The sequence below is a fragment of the Electrona antarctica genome, assembly GCF_951216825.1.
Source record: "Electrona antarctica genome assembly, chromosome: 4".
In the NCBI taxonomy this organism is placed as follows: domain Eukaryota; kingdom Metazoa; phylum Chordata; class Actinopteri; order Myctophiformes; family Myctophidae; genus Electrona; species Electrona antarctica.
The window spans coordinates 5233702-5253701 of NC_136809.1; positions in this window are offsets into that span (position 1 = coordinate 5233702).

The window sequence follows — 20000 nt, forward strand, 5'->3', positions numbered from 1 at the left end:
GGAGGAGGAGGAGGAGGGGGGAGGAGGAGGAGGAGGAGGAGGGAGGAGGAGGAGGAGGGAGGAGGAGGAGGAGGAGGAGGAGGAGGAGGAGGAGGAGGAGGAGGAGGAGGAGGGAGCGAAATAACCACCAAACCCTCCGCTGTGCCACCGTGGGAGGAGAAGGAGGAGGAGGAGGAGGAGGAGGAGGAGGAGGAGGAGGAGGGGGGAGGAGGAGGAGGAGGGAGGAGGAGGAGGAGGGAGGAGGAGGAGGAGGGAGGAGGAGGAGGAGGAGGAGGAGGAGGAGGAGGAGGAGGAGGAGGAGGAGGAGGGAGCGAAATAACCACCAAACCCTCCGCTGTGCCACCGTGGGAGGGGGAGGGAGGAGGAAGGAGGCGGAAGGAGGAGGAGGAGGGAGGAGGGAGGAGGGAGGAGGAGGAGGGAGGAGGAGGAGAGGGAGGAGGGAGGAGGAGGAGGAGGAGGAGGAGGAGGAGGAGGAGGAGGAGGGAGCGAAATAACCACCAAACCCTCCGCTACGCCACCGCGGGAGGAGGAGGAGGGAGGAGGAGGAGGGGGAGGGGGAGGAGGGGGAGGAGGAGGAGGGGGAGGAGGAGGGGGAGGGGGAGGAGGAGGGGGAGGGGGAGGAGGAGGAGGAGGAGGAGGGGGAGGGGGAGGGGGAGGAGGAGGAGGAGGAGTAGGAGGAAGAGGAGGGAGCGAAATAACCACCAAACCCTCCGCTACGCCACCGCGGGAGGAGGAGGAGGGAGGAGGAGGAGGGGGAGGGGGAGGAGGAGGAGGAGGGGGAGGGGGAGGAGGAGGAGAAGGAGGGAGGAGGAGGAGGAGGAGGAGGAGGAGGAGGAGGAGGAGGAGGGGGGGAAGGAGGAGGAGGAGGGGGAAGGAGCGAAATAACCACCAAACCCTCCTCTGTGCCACCGCGGGAGGGGGAGGGGGGGGAGGAGGAGGAGGAGGAGGGGGAGGGGGAGGAGAAGGAGGGAGGAGGAGGAGGAGGAGGAGGAGGAGGAGGAGGAGGAGGGAGGAGGAGGAGGAGGAGGGGGGGAAGGAGGAGGAGGGGGAAGGAGCGAAATAACCACCAAACCCTCCGCTACGCCACCGCGGGAGGAGGAGGGGGAGGAGGAGGAGGAGGAGGAGGGGGGAGGAGTAGGAGGAGTAGGAGGAGGAGGAGGAGGAGGAGGGGGAAGGAGGAGGAGGAGGGGGAAGGAGCGAAATAACCACCAAACCCTCCGCTGTGCCACCGCGGGAGGAGGAGGGGGAGGGGGAGGAGGAGGAGTAGGAGGAAGGAGGAGGAGGAGGAGGAGGAGGGGGAGGAAGGAGCGAAATAACCACCAAACCCTCCGCTGTGCCACTGCGGGAGGAGGAGGGGGAGGGGGAGGAGGAGGAGTAGGAGGAAGGAGGAGGAGGAGGAGGGAGCGAAATAACCACCAAACCCTCCGCTGTGCCACCGCGGGAGGAGGGGGAGGGGGAGGAGGAGTAGGAGTAGGAGGAAGGAGGAGGAGGAGGAGGGAGCGAAATAACCACCAAACCCTCCGCTGTTCCACCGCGGGAGGAGGGGGAGGGGGAGGAGGAGGAGGGGGAAGGAGTGAAATAACCACCAAACCCTCCGCTGTGCCACCGCGGGAGGAGGAGGAGGAGGAGGAGGAGGAGGAGGAGGAGGGGGAAGGAGGAGGAGGAGGAGGAGGAGGAGGGGGAAGGAGGAGGAGGAGGAGGAGGAGGAGGAGGGGGAAGGAGGAGGAGGAGGAGGAGGAGGAGGAGGGGGAAGGAGTGAAATAACCACCAAACCCTCCGCTATGCCACCGCGGGAGGAGGAGGAGGAGGAGGAGGAGGAAGGAGCGAGAGAAGTGACGGGACAAAATGATGATGCAAAAGGAATATAAAAAGGTATAGGAAAATATAGTAAGCATGAATACAAGAGCACGTCTGATAAATGGTGCATCTTATATAGCACCTTTATCCAAGGCGCTTTACAGAGATTGTGCATTACATTCACACACACATTCACACATTCACACATTCACACATTCACACACACATTCACACATTCACCCATTCACACACACATTCACACATTCACCCATTCACACACACATTCACCCTTTCACACACACATTCACACATTCACCCATTCACACACATTCACCCATTCACACACACATTCACACACCGATGCAAGGCACCAACCTGCAGGAGCAATTAGGGGTTCAGTGTCTTGCTCAAGGACACTTCGACACCAACTCTGGGGGAGCCCACAGGGTTCGCACTGGCAACCTTGCAGTTACCATCCAGCCAGTCTATACCCCTGAGCCACCGCCGCCCGATGAGAGTTATTCTTCAGGAAATCTAAAGGGGAAGTTTTTTAGTTACAGTACGACGTACGTGCAGCTATTGTGCAGTGAGTTCATCCTGTTGAATATTCTCTTCTCCGCCCACTCTGCTTTTGTAAAAAAGAAAACTATTTTTAAGGCCCCATATTTCTGTGAAATTTGGGTTATTTGGTGCGGGAAAATACTCATGCAGGACCTAGTCTGAACAGAGTGTTTGTGCCAGGTTGGTTGGTCCAAATATAGATACTGCTCTGCCACCACCACACTGTGGAAGGCCCTGACAGACACCATCCATCCATTAGAAACAACATGTGAATCACTGTTTTCTTTCAAAACTAGCCTGAAAAAACTATCTAGGATATCACATGGGAAGGTGAATGCAATGTACCTGTGTTTACCTGTGTGTGTGTGTGGGTGTGTGTGTGTGTGTGTGTGTGTGTGTGTGTGTGTGTGTGTGTGAGATGATTTTTATTTTTTACTTTGCATAGAAATGTTTTGATGAATTGAAAATGGAAGATCCTGATGTAACAATAGTGCGTGTTCTGGTTTTATCTTCTTTATATCCTCAGGTTTTTTTAGTTGACCATGTATAGTACCTTCCTTGGACTGTACCCATTCTGCAATCTGTTTTTCAATCAATCGTTCAATCGAACAATCGATTTCAATCAATCAATCAATCAATCAATCAAGGAGGTGTTATTCACTCGTGATATTTCTCCTTAGTCTCCTTTGTACACACTGTGTATATGGTGTTTTGTATTTTGTTGATGACATGTATTACTGTGTTATTTCTTTGAGGGGCGCTAGCCCCTCCTATATGTCCAGCTTTGAGGGTTTGTGTAAAAACACAAACATTGTTTTGCTACAGTATACTGTTCCCTATGAGTTCCTAGTTTTGAGTGTTTGTGTAAAAAAAAACTAGAGTACAAAAAGTACAGGTAAAGTGTTTTATTCTGTGTGGTCTTGAACGCACGCACGCACGCACGCACGCACACAAGCAACGTGGGAATGATAGATAGATAGAGATGGACGGAGGTTCAAACTGGACCAATAAGAGAGAGAGAGAGAGAGAGAGTCAGAGAGAGAGAGCGAGCAATAAGGGATGCGTTGGACTAAAGGAAGGAGCTCGGCCTTGATGTGAGAGAGTAATAGAGGTGAGAGGCCACGCAGCAGATAAGAGGACGGACAGAGAAGGTGCTAGTGGAGATATTTCCCATCCTGTAACGCTGAGAGGTGTAGGAGCAGCCAGCTGAGCTCATTAACTGCTTATCTCACCCCTATAGAGGAAAAGGTGTGTGTGTGTGTGTGTGTGTGTGTGTGTGTGTGTGTGTGTGCGTGTGTGCGTGCGTGCGTCCATCCATCCATCCATAAGCTGCATTTGGTTGACTTCATTATTGCACAACATCGTAGTGTTGCTGCATGTGTTTTTGTGTTGGCAGAAGGTGAGTTAAGTTTTGGAACCGAACGCTTGTATTGAGAGAATCATTGGTCAAAGGTTTATATTCCTCTTATTCATACGAGGAGATCGCTCCACTCTTAACGATATAACTCCTTCTATAAGTGGAATGTATCCAAATAAAGTGAGGGGCGTTAATATATTAAAGTCTAGGTGATGTAATGGTGATGTAAAACAAATGGTGACAAAACAAATTCTCTTTATTGTTAATGGGGATTAACAATAAAGGGACAAGATGACGTACATTTAAGCAATATTACACGAGAGGGTGTGGGTTAACGTGATTATTGCCACGACAGGGATGCGGTGAGGAACGAGACGAAGTCGAGTTCCGCAAGCATCACTGAAGTGGCAATAATCACGTTAACCCACACCCTCGAGTGTAATATTGCAATTATACAACAGTTACCCTTAAAACTAAGAAAATCGCTGAAAGAATATATTTTTTTAATGACAGTCGTCAATGACAGTAGTAGTCACTACGACCACAAATGTCCCAAGAAACTAGCTAGCCTAGCCACCGAGTTTGCTAGCGCTCTGGGAGAACAGAGCAGCTGAATTATTTGTTTTGATTAGGTGGTGAATGGTGCTGGTTTAACCCACGGCTAGAAGGCTGTTTCAACCAATCAGATTGCTTCCTCGAAACGACCTGTGGTATAATTTCCCTTCATTGTCAATGGCGTTTTTAAAACAAACATTGAACCTGTAGGAGGGGCTAGCGGCCCTCAAAAACAGACATAATGCTGCATATAGGAGACTGCTATAGAGTCCAATTATGGGCAGAATATAATAGCAGTTTCACCTGAAGTGGGATCGATTCCTTCTCTATGACAACACTTCGTACGGTATAACCTTGCCTGGTCACATGTTTTCATTGTGTATAACACGGCCTACCCAGGGTATAGTAGCTGAGCACAAGTGCTCCTTCCCGTCCTGGGAATCGAACGGGCAACCTTTCGGCAACAAGGGCGCTCCTCTAACCCTTAGGCCACCGCTGCCCCTACTATGGATAAGCGGTTGAAGATGGATGCATGGATGGATGCATGGATGGATGGATGCATGGATGGATGCATGGATGGATGCATGGATGGATGCATGGATGGATGCATGGATGGATGCATGGATGGATGCATGGATGGATGCATGGATGGATGCATGGATGCATGCATGGATGCATGGATGGATGCATGGATGGATGCATGGATGGATGCATGGATGGATGCATGGATGGATGCATGGATGGATGGGTGCATGGATGGATGCATGGATGGATGCATGGATGGATGCATGGATGGATGCATGGATGGATGGGTGCATGGATGGGTGCATGGATGGATGCATGGATGGATGCATGGATGGATGCATGGATGGATGCATGGATGGATGCATGGATGGATGCATGGATGGATGCATGGATGGATGCATGGATGGATGCATGGATGGATGCATGGATGGATGCATGGATGCATGGATGGATGCATGGATGGATGCATGGATGGATGCATGGATGGATGGATGGATGGATGGATGGATGCATGGATGCATGGATGGATGGATGGATGGATGGATGGATGCATGGATGCATGGATGCATGGATGGGTGCATGGATGCATGGATGGATGGATGGATGGATGGATGGATGGATGCATGGATGGATGCATGGATGGATGGATGGATGCATGGATGGATGCATGGATGGATGCATGGATGGATGCATGGATGGATGCATGGATGGATGCATGGATGCATGGATGGATGCATGGATGGATGCATGGATGGATGCATGGATGCATGGATGGATGCATGGATGGATGCATGGATGGATGCATGGATGCATGGATGGATGCATGGATGGATGCATGGATGGATGCATGGATGGATGCATGGATGCATGGATGGATGCATGGATGGATGCATGGATGGATGGATGGATGGATGGATGCATGGATGGATGCATGGATGGATGCATGGATGGGTGCATGGATGGATGCATGGATGGATGCATGGATGGATGCATGGATGGATGCATGGATGGATGGATGCATGGATGGGTTGTTGTATAAGAAGTGTGAACTTTTCAATTCAATTCAAATTCTTTTCAGCCCCTTTTCTTTTCTTTTCTCCTTCACTTTGTCACAGCGTGGTCGTCTCTCTTTGGGCTCTGCTGCAGCCTCTCTTTGGGCTCTGCTGCAGCCTCTCTTTGGGCTCTGCTGCAGCCTCTCTTTGGGCTCTGCTGCAGCCTCTCTTTGGGCTCTGCTGCAGCCTCTCTTTGGGCTCTGCTGCAGCCTCTCTTTGGGCTCTGCTGCAGCCTCTCTTTGGGCTCTGCTGCAGCCTCTCTTTGGGCTCTGCTGCAGCCTCTCTTTGGGCTCTGCTGCAGCCTCTCTTTGGGCTCTGCTGCAGCCTCTCTTTGGGCTCTGCTGCAGCTGTTATGGCAATCTGTGGGACACATGCTCAGGAAGACATAATAATGAGGCAACACAAGGATTCATAGTTTGGAAGTATTAGGATTTTACTCGAGTAAGGAGTCAGGAAACTTACATGACCAATTCAATGCAACGGAAGACCCAGTCTGACTCTCCGAGTAAACATAAGGCCACAGCCTTTATAGTCTCCACTCCTACAAGAGACATCCCCCAACATAGCCCAAAGGAATTTGGGTAACCAACCAGCACCACAGGGGTGTCACAGATAAGATAACATCAGAGTGCAATAAAGGGGTATTATTATATGTTTGCAGTCTAAATTTCTATGACATTACCCCACTTTTAAACATTTAAAAACCCCTAAACACCACTTATCAGTACATCGCAGATGTAGGCAAAAAACCTGGAACCCAATGGGTTAGACAAACAGGGAAAATTCCTACATGGCCCTCATCATAGAGCGACCGCACACAAGGCCTACGATACACAGTGGTACAATAGTTTCAAACAAAACAAACAAAACAAGGCAAAGCCAAATTAAACATACAGCAAAACGTTGTAGCCCTCAGACCAAAAAACATCTCAGCACCAGAAAATGTCCGTTCAGAACTGTCCACTTTGCACACATCACAGACAGTGTACTGCAGGTGCCATGTGGTCCACACCGCACAGAGCAATCCAAAACCGGAAGCAGCTCTTTCACAGAGCTCAAAGCACCAACGTGCATTACATCCACAAGCTCCAGACATGTCGTGAGCTTGCAGATCGGCCATTTGACAGAACTGCACACGTCACAGCCTTCCAAAAGACCAGAAATTGTCACCGCACAGGTGATGCAACATCATTCAGAAACGGCTCCCGAGCACATGATCGCAGGATTCAGAGTCCAGAGTGCTAACCGCACTTGATCCCCCATAGGGACATCAGCGTGGACACGTCGCGGACAGCAGACTAACCACTCATTTCTGAAAGAGAAAGAAAACCAATGCGAGTAATATGTCATTAACCACACCTAACCGGAGCCGGGCATTCATTCGAGATGGCCCCTGACTTTATATAAATCACGGGTCCCGCTCCGTGGGCATGCCTGCATTTAAGCCCCCAGCCTGCAGGAGCAGTCACAGCAACCCCTGGTCTATTATGGGTAGTTTAAGTCGGGTCTTGAACTTAACCTGCATTAATCAATCGTACTTATCTTCTGTCCACAACAATCAGCTGGCACATTATTACCTTGTGTTATCTCAACATGGATAGGCATAATAAGCTTTGGCTTGATCATGTAACACAACTGTCTCTTAAACACGGAAATGTAAGTACCAAAATTAACTATTCATTCATAAACCAGTCTATACATACTATCATTCATTCAACCCGACTCCGCATCTAAGTGGACCTTAGTTAGTTGACTTAATTGACAACTTCTCATAATACATATTCCATATCATCCCCAAACGATACTTAGCCATGTCATCAGATCCACTTCATCATTCGTCATGTTATTCCAACACGACTCTTCTCATTATTATGGAGCTGAAAGAAAAAAACTACAACACCATTGAGAAGCCCTACTCTACCTGGATCATATTTCCTTCGCTATGTCATCTCCAGCTCAGATACAGTCACATTACTACTAATTTCAATGTTGATGGTGGACTCAATACTACGTAGCTACAGCAGCAATAAACATGTATTATCGAATTTCATTTACTGCTAGTCCACCACTTCTCAATGCTCTTTCTGACTCAACCAGACAGCTATGCTCAGCTCTAACGTACAACTCTAACTCTCAGTAAGCATATGTGTGTTTGTGCAACTATCTATTGCGTAGATATCTTATCTCTGAACACATTCCTATATGTCTCTTTAGTATGGCATCATCAAACAATACCGTTGTTCAGAACTAATCGCATAACTGCAACAGAACATGATTTAGAACATCCTCCTATGCTCAATTATTCCACCAGGAAACATCAAGTTGTTGCATATCTTACTTACGTAATACTCACAGATTCGACTTCCAAATCCAATGACTTCTGCAAACACAGCAAGATATTCGGCGCACATGCACACATGCACAATTCCAATTTCCGTCAGGGATTAGTCAATTTCGTTAGTAACACCATTAATTTCGTTAGTAACATCATGCCACAAAACATGAGAGAAATCAATCTCATGTCACATCCATCTGGATCGCCTCCACATGAACCTAAGAAAACTTGGATCAGAATATTCATACAGGAAACATAACAATCTTAGTACACTCTTACATACTTTTGTTTGTTTCAAGGCGTCCCTCGAAAACAAACCCTTCTTTGTCCTGATTTAAATACACCATATAGCACTCCTATTTCTGTATTTGTAGATAATTGAACAATGTGTGATGACTTATCAATATGATACTCCACCTTGGGGCGTCCAAAGAATAGATCACAATATGACCTATTTTGTCAATGGGTTCTTCTCTTCCTGCTCAAATCCTTATTCAGCTCATACCTGCTCCTACTACTGTAGCCCTATTTATTAATGTATCACCCTACTGATATGTTCGCACTATTGGTGAGATGCGAAAATACTTTCCGCTGTACTTTGCTTGTACTGTACACTGACAATCCGTTGAATCTCATCTCATCTCATCTGTGACACACATTCAATTTATCAATTTAAATTCACCGGTCTTGAAGACAAGAGTATAGCACAATATAGCGTCAACCAAACTGTCATGCATCATTACAAATACTACTCAAATCAATTGTTATTTAACAAAACTATGCCTGCAATATACTGAACTTGCATCCTAATTAATTCTCTAACCAATATAATGTAGAGATTGACTGATTTTACACCATTTCAACCTCTAAGATTTTACCTTGATCATGACCTTCAGGACATTCTTTAAGAATTATTCTATCTTAACTGTCCTTATTTGAGTGAGCGTAATTACTGCACACACATGCTGAAGTGATTCAATAACAAAACTATCTCACTTATCTAGTACTATACTATTGAACTCCACTAATTTATTTAGTATTGTAGTATCTGCCCTGAGCAGCTGATCATAGTATGCCTTTACATTCAGCCATACGGCTAATGAGATCTCCTCTTTGCTCTGCACTAAACTTCTGTGTACAGAAGGACAAGGTTTTTTTTTTGTTGTGCCTTGCCCATGTTGCAAAGTCATAAACATTCAAAATAGCACTAGGCCAGCTGATAGCATCACCCTCCCAGGCTAATCAAAACACAGCTGGCCTACCATCATAGAGATAAGAAACACAGCTGCCCTGGGGCTTCTTGGAAAGTTCAACCAGGTCAACCCAAATTCCTTGACAATAGGCTACTCCTAAAGCTTGATCACAATCTGATCATGTAAACAGGTTACATCAGTACAGTATGTCTTAAATTTAACTCATACAGCCAATACATCAATAACAGCCATGTAATCAATAGACCTTTTTGCTAAAACTACTCATAACTTCGGCACCACTAATTGAACTAAATTAACTTGTACTTTCACTATACCTTGGTCTGAATTTTTAGCCGAATGAAGCCTCTTGGCAGCACTTAAACCTCTATTCCCAGAAGGTGGTTTTATTGACCATGTCACAGGAACTTCGATAAGTGCCCTGAAACAGCTGGAAATCCCTTTGTTTACTGATAAGATAATTTTACGGCCTGCATGGGACACAAAAAGTCAAACTCTGTTTTTAAGAGTTTGCCAGTTGTCAGTGAGATCACAGTATTTATCACTACTATATTTTAGTAAATACAACCTATTTTTGTTTTATAGCAGCCATAAGTGGAACAAATGCAACTCTGTAGCTACTCACTATCATTCGATCCCAATGTACACCTGTCAGCTTCACCTCACCCCTCCACCATACTGCAGAGAGAAACACAATCAGCCACAAAAATAGCACAGCTTTTTTCGCATTCAGTTGTCACCAACGCGTACTCCTTCATGTCGGGATTCCGATTCAAGAATCTTTGTTTCCTTCAGATTCCGATCGTATCATTGTCCAGTGATCCCCCATCACTGTTTGCAATGTCAGTGCATCAATGTCCAATGCTAGTGACCAATGTCCAATGTTCAGTTCGTTCTCTTCTCAACCCTGACACAGAGTTGCCCCCTCATACTGGAAAAAACAAAACCAGTAGTTTGGACCCGTCCATGTGGTACCCTCTTTCCAACGGAACAGGATGAGGTGTTGTCGACAGCCGTACATTGGCCCGTACATTTATTTTTGCATAATATTGCAATCCACTGTACACTAAAGTTTGCAATTATAGCTGCTATATTCTATTCCATATTTAACTTTTGGGTTCCTGTCCTTCAAATAATGTCATCAAATCAATCACCGTCACAAGCTATCAGCATGTGGGCATACTCATTTTATTTTATGCCTTATTTGGACTTTCAAAATTACAAATCTGTATATACTTTAAGTCATAGGCCTAAAATTACAAATCTGTATATTACACTTTAAGACATACTGTAGATTACAACCCAAACACAAACCGGGTTCTTATGACTTACACTACATTTTTCACTAAGACCTAGGCGTTTCGCGAACCACCTGGGGTAAAAGACTTCACATTCTTTGCCTTTTCTGCTTTTACAAGCCGACGGCTTCAAACAAAAGCTCTGGCTTATCCAAAAGTGTCGTTTACAACTTAAACAATAATCACTATTATGTGTCCATAAAACATTTTCAGCTCTTTTGAATGCATTGATTGCATACACTGCTCTGTAATATTTTCGGCCTATTCGGTGTTCCTATATCCTAATCTTACCTATCCATTCTGTTTTACCTTAAACATTTTAACATTACCATACTGTTTGGCATTTTTTCTTTTCTCCAATCTGTCTACAATTAAAACAACGTGCTTATAATAACTAGGTTTGCGCGCACGCAGTAGATCTGTCATTTTAAAAAAACTTTCTTTCAGTCTCAAGTAATCTTTATCTCAATCTCACTCCACTAACTGTCACACTGTCCAATTTACTATTGAGCAGACGCTCTTAATTCAGAGCGATTTACAACATGAATATCCAGGGGCATACTTATACATCAAGCTGCGTATATTACAGAAAACAGGCGATAGCCTCCTATACTGTATGGTGCATGGCTTAGCAAGGCTCACTTCTCTAGGAACTAAAGAGCCACTTAATTTTAAACACTTAAACTAACTTTTAATATCAATCAGGGCATGGCCTGCCTGGGGAATTTAGACTAAATTCTTTCTACATTTTAAATTTCACGACAACTCCCCTTAAAAGGAACCGTAATAGCCCTCAGGGGCTAGCTATCATGCCATGTTAAGGATAAATAAGTCTATATTAGACAGTCACTTGATCAAAATGAAGTGATAACTAGTAAACCAGTCATCGATGCTACTCTTTCATCAAGGCTACTTTAGCCCCACACTCAGGATAACTGAGTGAGGTAATAGATTAAACTATTTTGACTACCATTTCACCTGTTGACTACTCTAGCCCACATTTCGACACAGAAACTGTACATAATGCACCTAAATATCCTCTCCAGGCCCTAAAAATGTTCTTCACAAGTTTGAGCATTTTCACTCATACACATACTGTAGGTACTATTTACTTCCTTATTTTTATCCCTATTTGGAACTATTTCCATTTTCTCGTCTCGAGAATCATATGACATCATATGATTTAAAACGTATTACTTTACCTTAATATATCTCTATATCAATTCTCATATCTCCATTTTCATTCTAGTTTGTTAACTATTTAACATCCCTTTTTCACAATTTCCTCTCACACTTCTTTTCTGTCTCACACTGTCTGCCTCTCTCTCACACACTCACATACAGGCAGAACACTCCATTCTACACTCAATCAGTTTTCATGACAGACCATTCACATTCATTTTCAAATGATATATCCATACATAGCGCTTCACAATTGTTTTATGCTTCTGTTAGCAAAGGTACCCTAGTATAAGGCGAGGATCAACCCCCCTTCTCAGTAGCTACGAAGTTTAGGCAAGACAGCTTGTCTCCCTTTTTTTTTTGCCATACATTTAACACTCACAGACATACACTTAGGACTTAGGACAATACACACACACACACACACTCTGGCTAGCCAATTTTTGTTGCTTCATAAAACAACAAGGATACCCTAAGGCAGGATCTCTCCCCCTCTTTAGACAGCAGGCAACGTAATGAGTGATTTATTGAATAGACTATTCTTTTTTCCCAACGTACACTGGTACCATTTGTCAGACCTCCTTGTCTAACCATCTTGAGTCATTCAACCAACCAAACACTGTTCCTCCGTCTCTCATGGCATGCACATGAAAGGCAAAACTTTCGTTTCCCTCTTTTAAATAGGCCATCAAAAAATGCCTATCGTGATCACAACCAAATTTCATCACTAATACCTTAAAACCCCGAATAAAAGCAATACCTCATTTCCTGAACATCCAAACAGACACCCATATACTCACTTGCGCCCGTCGTCGGCCCAGCCCGAAAGAATGAACTTACTCACCAAGCCGACGACCGCCAAGTCCAGCATAATCTCGGTGGGAAACCTCCAAAATGTTATGGCAATCTGTGGGACACATGCTCAGGAAGACATAATAATGAGGCAACACAAGGATTCATAGTTTGGAAGTATTAGGATTTTACTCGAGTAAGGAGTCAGGAAACTTACATGACCAATTCAATGCAACGGAAGACCCAGTCTGACTCTCCGAGTAAACATAAGGCCACAGCCTTTATAGTCTCCACTCCTACAAGAGACATCCCCCAACATAGCCCAAAGGAATTTGGGTAACCAACCAGCACCACAGGGGTGTCACAGATAAGATAACATCAGAGTGCAATAAAGGGGTATTATTATATGTTTGCAGTCTAAATTTCTATGACACAGCCTCTCTTTGGGCTCTGCTGCAGCCTCTATTTGGGCTCTGCTGCAGCCTCTCTTTGGGCTCTGCTGCAGCCTCTCTTTGGGCTCTGCTGCAGCCTCTCTTTGGGCTCTGCTGCAGCCATCCGTGCAGCTCCATCACGGCCGCCGGTTGCTAAGTGTTGGACTACATACAGCATGGTAAATGGTGAACCTCTCCCCTGGTTGCTAAGTGTTGGACTACATACAGCATGGTAAATGGTGAACCTCTCCCCTGCACACTCCTCTCACCCCTATCTGGCCCCTTCTCTCTTCGTCTGTTCGTTACTCTCTCTTACTCCTTCCATCAATCATCCGTCCGTCTGTCCGTCCGTCCGTCCAGGATCACAGTCACACGCTCAGTGCTCCGTGCAGTGAGTCTGGACCTCTGTCTGTCTGTGTCTGTGCACTGCAGCGCCCTCTGTCTGTCTGTCTCTGTGCACTGCAGCGCCCACCCATCCATCCAACACATTCATCTCCATCAGATGTCCACGCTCACCAAGCTATCAAGACAGGCCTGCTTTTGTGTGCGTGTGTGTGTGCATGTGCGCGTGTGTGCATGCGTGTGTGTTTAAAGATCTTTTCCTCTCCTCTGCTCTCCTATCGTTCATTTTTTCTTACTCCTATCATTTTTGAGGGGTGCTAGTATATTCCCTCCTATGTGCCCAGCTTTGTGTATCTGCATGAGTGTGTACCCCATAGCGATGATTTGATTGGCCGAGGGCGTAAAAAGTTACACAAAGTGAGGACGTGCAGAAAAGTGAGGATCGTTCGGAATGTGTTAATAATGTGTGATGATATAGAGCGGCGCCCCTCACTTCACACGGGTGTGATTTATTTGTCTCCATCTTGTTTCATGTAATGTACACTCTCTGTCTTTGACTTCCGTCAGTCGGTCTCATAAATTGCCCCTAATGGTAGTGATGTGAAATAACCACCGATTGTGACAGAAATTTCTTCTGTGTGTGTGTGTGTGTGTGTGTGTGTGTGTGTGTGTGTGTGTGTGTGTGTGTGTGTGTGTGTGTGTGTGTGTGTGTGTGTGTGTGTGTGTGTGTGTGTGTGTGTGTGTGTGTGTGTGTGTGTGTGTGTGTGTGTGTGTGTGTGTGTGTGTGTGTGTGTGCGCGTGCAGACATGAGTCAGTGACCTTTACCTATATCCACTGGCTATGTCAACACTTGAACTCACCTGCACGCACGCTTGCACACACACACACACACACACACACACGTACATCAAAGCGCATGCTTGCATTCATTCACAAGAACACAAACTGCACACACCGCATTGTTATTCCCTGTTTAATTCTCAACACACACACACAGACAGACACACACACAGACACATGCACGCAGATACAAGGACACCAATGTACATACACGCACGGCACGCACGCACACATGCACGCACACACGCAGGTTGGGCTCCAAGGGGACCCAGGGAGCTAGGTGCACAGGGTCTGAAGGCTACTGCTCCATCCATCACCACTAAGCTCCATGTCTCCACTTCAGCAACTTCCATACATCCATCATTCTCCCCATCTCTCTCTCTCTCTCTCTCTCTCTCTCCCTCCCTCTCCCCACGTCTCTCTCTCTCTCTCCCTCTCCCTATCTCTCTCTCCCATCTCCTCAGTGTCTAACCCCTCATCTCTGTCTGGCTAACCTTTGGGCCAACCTCTGCCTCGTTTCTCTGTGCTCTCAATCCATCATGCCATCGCCTCTACTTTCCCTCTGCTTCCCCTTATTGCCTCAAATGGCTTCCCTCTATAAGCCAGCCTCTCTCTCTCTTCCCTCTATAAGCCAACCTCTCTCTTCCCTCTATAAGCCAGCCTCTCTCTCTCTTCCCTCTATAAGCCAACCTCTCTCTTCCCTATATAAGCCAGCCTCTCTCTCTCTTCCCTCTATAAGCCAACCTCTCTCTCTCTCTCCCCTCTATAAGCCAACCTCTCTCTCTCTTCCCTCTATAAGCCAACCTCTCTCTCTCTTCCCTCTATAAGCCAGCCTCTCTCTCTCTTCCCTCTATAAGCCAACCTCTCTCTCTCTCTCCCCTCTATAAGCCAAACTCTCTCTCTCTTCCCTCTATAAGCCAACCTCTCTCTCTCTTCCCTCTATAAACCAACCTCTCTCTTCCCTCTATAAGCCAACCTCTCTCTCTCTTCCCTCTATAAGCCAACCTCTCTCTCTCTTCCCTCTATAAGCCAACCTCTCTCTCTCTTCCCTCTATAAGCCAACCGCTCTCTCTCTTCCCTCTATAAGCCAACCTCTCTCTCTCTTCCCTCTATAAGCCAGCCTCTCTCTCTCTTCCCTCTATAAGCCAACCTCTCTCTCTTCCCTCTATAAGCCAACCTCTCTCTTCCCTCTATAAGCCAACCTCTCTCTTCCCTCTATAAGCCAACCTCTCTCTTCCCTCTATAAGCCAACCTCTCTCTTCCCTCTATAAGCCAACCTCTCTCTTCCCTATATAAGCCAACCTCTCTCTCTCTTCCCTCTATAAGCCAACCTCTCTCTTCCCTCTATAAGCCAACCTCTCTCTCTCTCCCCTCTATAAGCCAACCTCTCTCTTCCCTCGTATAAGCCAACCTCTCTCTTCCCTCTATAAACCAACCTCTCTCTTCCCTCTATAAGCCAACCTCTCTCTTCCCTCTATAAGCCAACCTCTCTCTCTCTTCCCTCTATAAGCCAACCTCTCTCTCTCTTCCCTCTATAAGCCAGCCTCTCTCTCTCTTCCCTCTATAAGCCAGCCTCTCTCTCTCTTCCCTCTATAAGCCAACCTCTCTCTTCCCTCTATAAACCAACCTCTCTCTTCCCTCTATAAGCCAACCTCTCTCTTCCCTCTATAAGCCAACCTCTCTCTTCCCTCTATAAGCCAACCTCTCTCTTCCCTCTATAAGCCAACCTCTCTCTTCCCTCTATAAGCCAACCTCTCTCTTCCCTCTATAAGCCAACCTCTCTCTCTCTTCCCTCTATAAGCCAACCTCTCTCTTCCCTCTATAAGCCAACCTCTCTCTCTCTCCCCTCTATAAGCCAACCTCTCTCTTCCCTCTATAAGCCAACCTCTCTCTTCCCTCTATAAGCCAACCTCTCTCTTCCCTCTATAAGCCAACCTCTCTCTTCCCTCTATAAGCCAGCCTCTCTCTCTCTTCCCTCTATAAACCAACCTCTCTCTCTCTCTTCCCTCTATAAGCCAACCTCTCTCTCTCTTCCCTCTATAAGCCAACCTCTCTCTTCCCTCTATAAGCCAACCTCTCTCTTCCCTCTATAAGCCAACCTCTCTCTTCCCTCTATAAGCCAACCCCTCTCTTCCCTATATAAGCCAACCTCTCTCTTCCCTCTATAAGCCAACAGAGGTTCTTCTCAGCAGCCCAGCCCCTCTCTCTCTCTTCCCTCTATAGAGCTCCGAAGTCTGACGTCACTTTCAGTAGAGGTCGTCAATCTCCAGGTTCCTGTATTTGTTTATTTGCATTGAGATCCCCAAACGGCGGTTTTAGGTCGCTTCATATAAGAACTGTGTTTGAAAAATAAACCGACCACCTCGGCGTTTCTGTCAGGGGAGTGGCTGTGCGTCGTTAATGATGTCCATTCATATTTGATACAGCCAGTTTCTAGAGAAAATGGAATTAATGTGACCGCAAAAGCCTTGAAACTACATATGAATGCAATGTCGCTGAGCATATACGTCACGCCCAGCTGTCAACATATTGCGTTCCTGAGATTCCTCGTTGACGTAAACTCAGCTGGTGGTGACTCGACTCGTACTAACCACGATACATTATATATCAATAAAATAAAAATAAAAATAAACGTAATTAACGTTCAGTTTCTGTTGTGCGACGGGCTGCGGGCAGAAGCAGCCTACCCGGAAATGTAGTCTCTGGGTTGTTTGGCTCGTTTCTAACGCTTATTTTGTTACTCTTTGGGTATATTTGTACATTTCCACCTTCAGTCGATGCTTCATATCCATATGAGTGAAAAGGCCGGGGTGATCGGTTTATTTTTCAAACACAGTTCTTATATGAGGCGATCTAAAATCCCCCTATGGAGAGTACAATGCTTATAAAACCATACATGAACCTTTGAGCTCACTGCCCTCTACTGGTAGTAGAGGGCAGTGACGTCAGGACTTCGGAGCTCTATAAGCCAGCAGCGTTTCTCAAAGTGGTGGATCGGAACCCCCTGTAGTGCACAAGTCTCTTCACGCTGGGCAACTGGGCAAGACCTACGCTGTAGAGTGACCTACGCTGTAGAGTGACCTACGCTGTAGAGTGACCTACGCTGTAGAGTGACCTACGCTGTAGAGTGACCTACGCTGTAGAGTGACCTACGCTGTAGAGTGACCTACGCTGTAGAGTGACCTACGCTGTAGAGTGACCTACGCTGTAGAGTGACCTACGCTGTAGAGTGACCTACGCTGTAGAGTGACCTACGCTGTAGAGTGACCTACGCTGTAGAGTGACCTACGCTGTAGAGTGACCTACGCTGTAGAGTGACCTACGCTGTAGAGTGACCTACGCTGTAGAGTGACCTACGCTGTAGAGTGACCTACGCTGTAGAGTGACCTACGCTGTAGAGTGACCTACGCTGTAGAGTGACCTACGCTGTAGAGTGACCTACGCTGTAGAGTGACCTACGCTGTAGAGTGACCTACGCTGTAGAGTGACCTACGCTGTAGAGTGACCTACGCTGTAGAGTGACCTACGCTGTAGAGTGACCTACGCTGTAGAGTGACCTACGCTGTAGAGTGACCTACGCTGTAGAGTGACCTACGCTGTAGAGTGACCTACGCTGTAGAGTGACCTACGCTGTAGAGTGACCTACGCTGTAGAGTGACCTACGCTGTAGAGTGACCTACGCTGTAGAGTGACCTACGCTGTAGAGTGACCTACGCTGTAGAGTGACCTACGCTGTAGAGTGACCTACGCTGTAGAGTGACCTACGCTGTAGAGTGACCTACGCTGTAGAGTGACCTACGCTGTAGAGTGACCTACGCTGTAGAGTGACCTACGCTGTAGAGTGACCTACGCTGTAGAGTGACCTACGCTGTAGAGTGACCTACGCTGTAGAGTGACCTACGCTGTAGAGTGACCTACGCTGTAGAGTGACCTACGCTGTAGAGTGACCTACGCTGTAGAGTGACCTACGCTGTAGAGTGACCTACGCTGTAGAGTGACCTACGCTGTAGAGTGACCTACGCTGTAGAGTGACCTACGCTGTAGAGTGACCTACGCTGTAGAGTGACCTACGCTGTAGAGTGACCTACGCTGTAGAGTGTATCGGCGGAAGTAGCGGAATTTTGGTGGAAGTATATATACCGCTCAAGGAAATGACGTTGACGCTTTTAGGCCCAAAAGCTCAACGGTTAAGGATGAACCTGTGATGTCATGACATACTTTTTATTTGTGTTTTTATATTCACTCGGTCATTAAGGTCCACAGAATGAGAGGTCTGCTCTGGTCATTAAGGTCCACAGAATGAGACGTCTGCTCTGGTCATTAAGGTCCACAGAATGAGAGGCCTGGTCTGGTCATTAAGGTCCACAGAATGAGAGGCCTGCTTTGGTCATTAAGGTCCACAGAATGAGAGGCCTGCTCTGGTCATTAAGGTCCACAGAATGAGAGGCCTGCTTTGGTCATTAAGGTCCACAGAATGAGAGGTCTGCTCTGGTCATTAAGGTCCACAGAATGAGAGGTCTGCTCTGGTCATTAAGGTCCACAGAATGAGAGGCCTGCTCTGGTCATTAAGGTCCACAGAATGAGAAGCCTGCTCTGGTCATTAAGGTCCACAGAATGAGAGGCCTGCTCTGGTCATTAAGGTCCACAGAATGAGAGGTCTGCTCTGGTCATTAAGGTCCACAGAATGAGAGGTCTGCTCTGGTCATTAAGGTTCACAGAATGAGAGGTCTGCTCTGGTCATTAAGGTCCACAGAATGAGAGGTCTGCTCTGGTCATTAAGGTCCACAGAATGAGAGGCCTGCTCTGGTCATTAAGGTCCACAGAATGAGAGGTCTGCTCTGGTCATTAAGGTTCACAGAATGAGAGGTCTGCTCTGGTCATTAAGGTTCACAGAATGAGAGGTCTGCTCTGGTCATTAAGGTCCACATAATGAGAGGTCTGCTCTGGTCATTAAGGTCCACAGAATGAGAGGCCTGCTCTGGTCATTAAGGTCCACAGAATGAGAGGCCTGCTCTGGTCATTAAGGTCCACAGAATGAGAGGTCTGCTCTGGTCATTAAGGTCCACAGAATGAGAGGTCTGCTCTGGTCATTAAGGTCCACAGAATGAGAGGTCTGCTCTGGTCATTAAGGTCCACAGAATGAGAGGCCTGCTCTGGTCATTAAGGTCCACAGAATGAGAGGTCTGCTCTGGTCATTAAGGTCCACAGAATGAGAGGTCTGCTCTGGTCATTAAGGTCCACAGAATGAGAGGCCTGCTCTGGTCATTAAGGTCCACATAATGAGAGGTCTGCTCTGGTCATTAAGGTCCACAGAATGAGAGGTCTGCTCTGGTCATTAAGGTCCACAGAATGAGAGGTCTGCTCTGGTCATTAAGGTCCACAGAATGAGAGGTCTGCTCTGGTCATTAAGGTCCACAGAATGAGAGGTCTGCTCTGGTCATTAAGGTCCACAGAATGAGAGGTCTGCTCTGGCCATTAAGGTCCACAGAATGAGAGGTCTGCTCTGGTCATTAAGGTCCACAGAATGAGAGGCCTGCTCTGGTCATTAAGGTCCACAGAATGAGAGGTCTGCTCTGGTCATTAAGGTCCACAGAATGAGAGGCCTGCTCTGGTCATTAAGGTCCACAGAATGAGAGGTCTGCTCTGGTCATTAAGGTCCACAGAATGAGAGGTCTGCTCTGGTCATTAAGGTCCACAGAATGAGAGGTCTGCTCTGGTCATT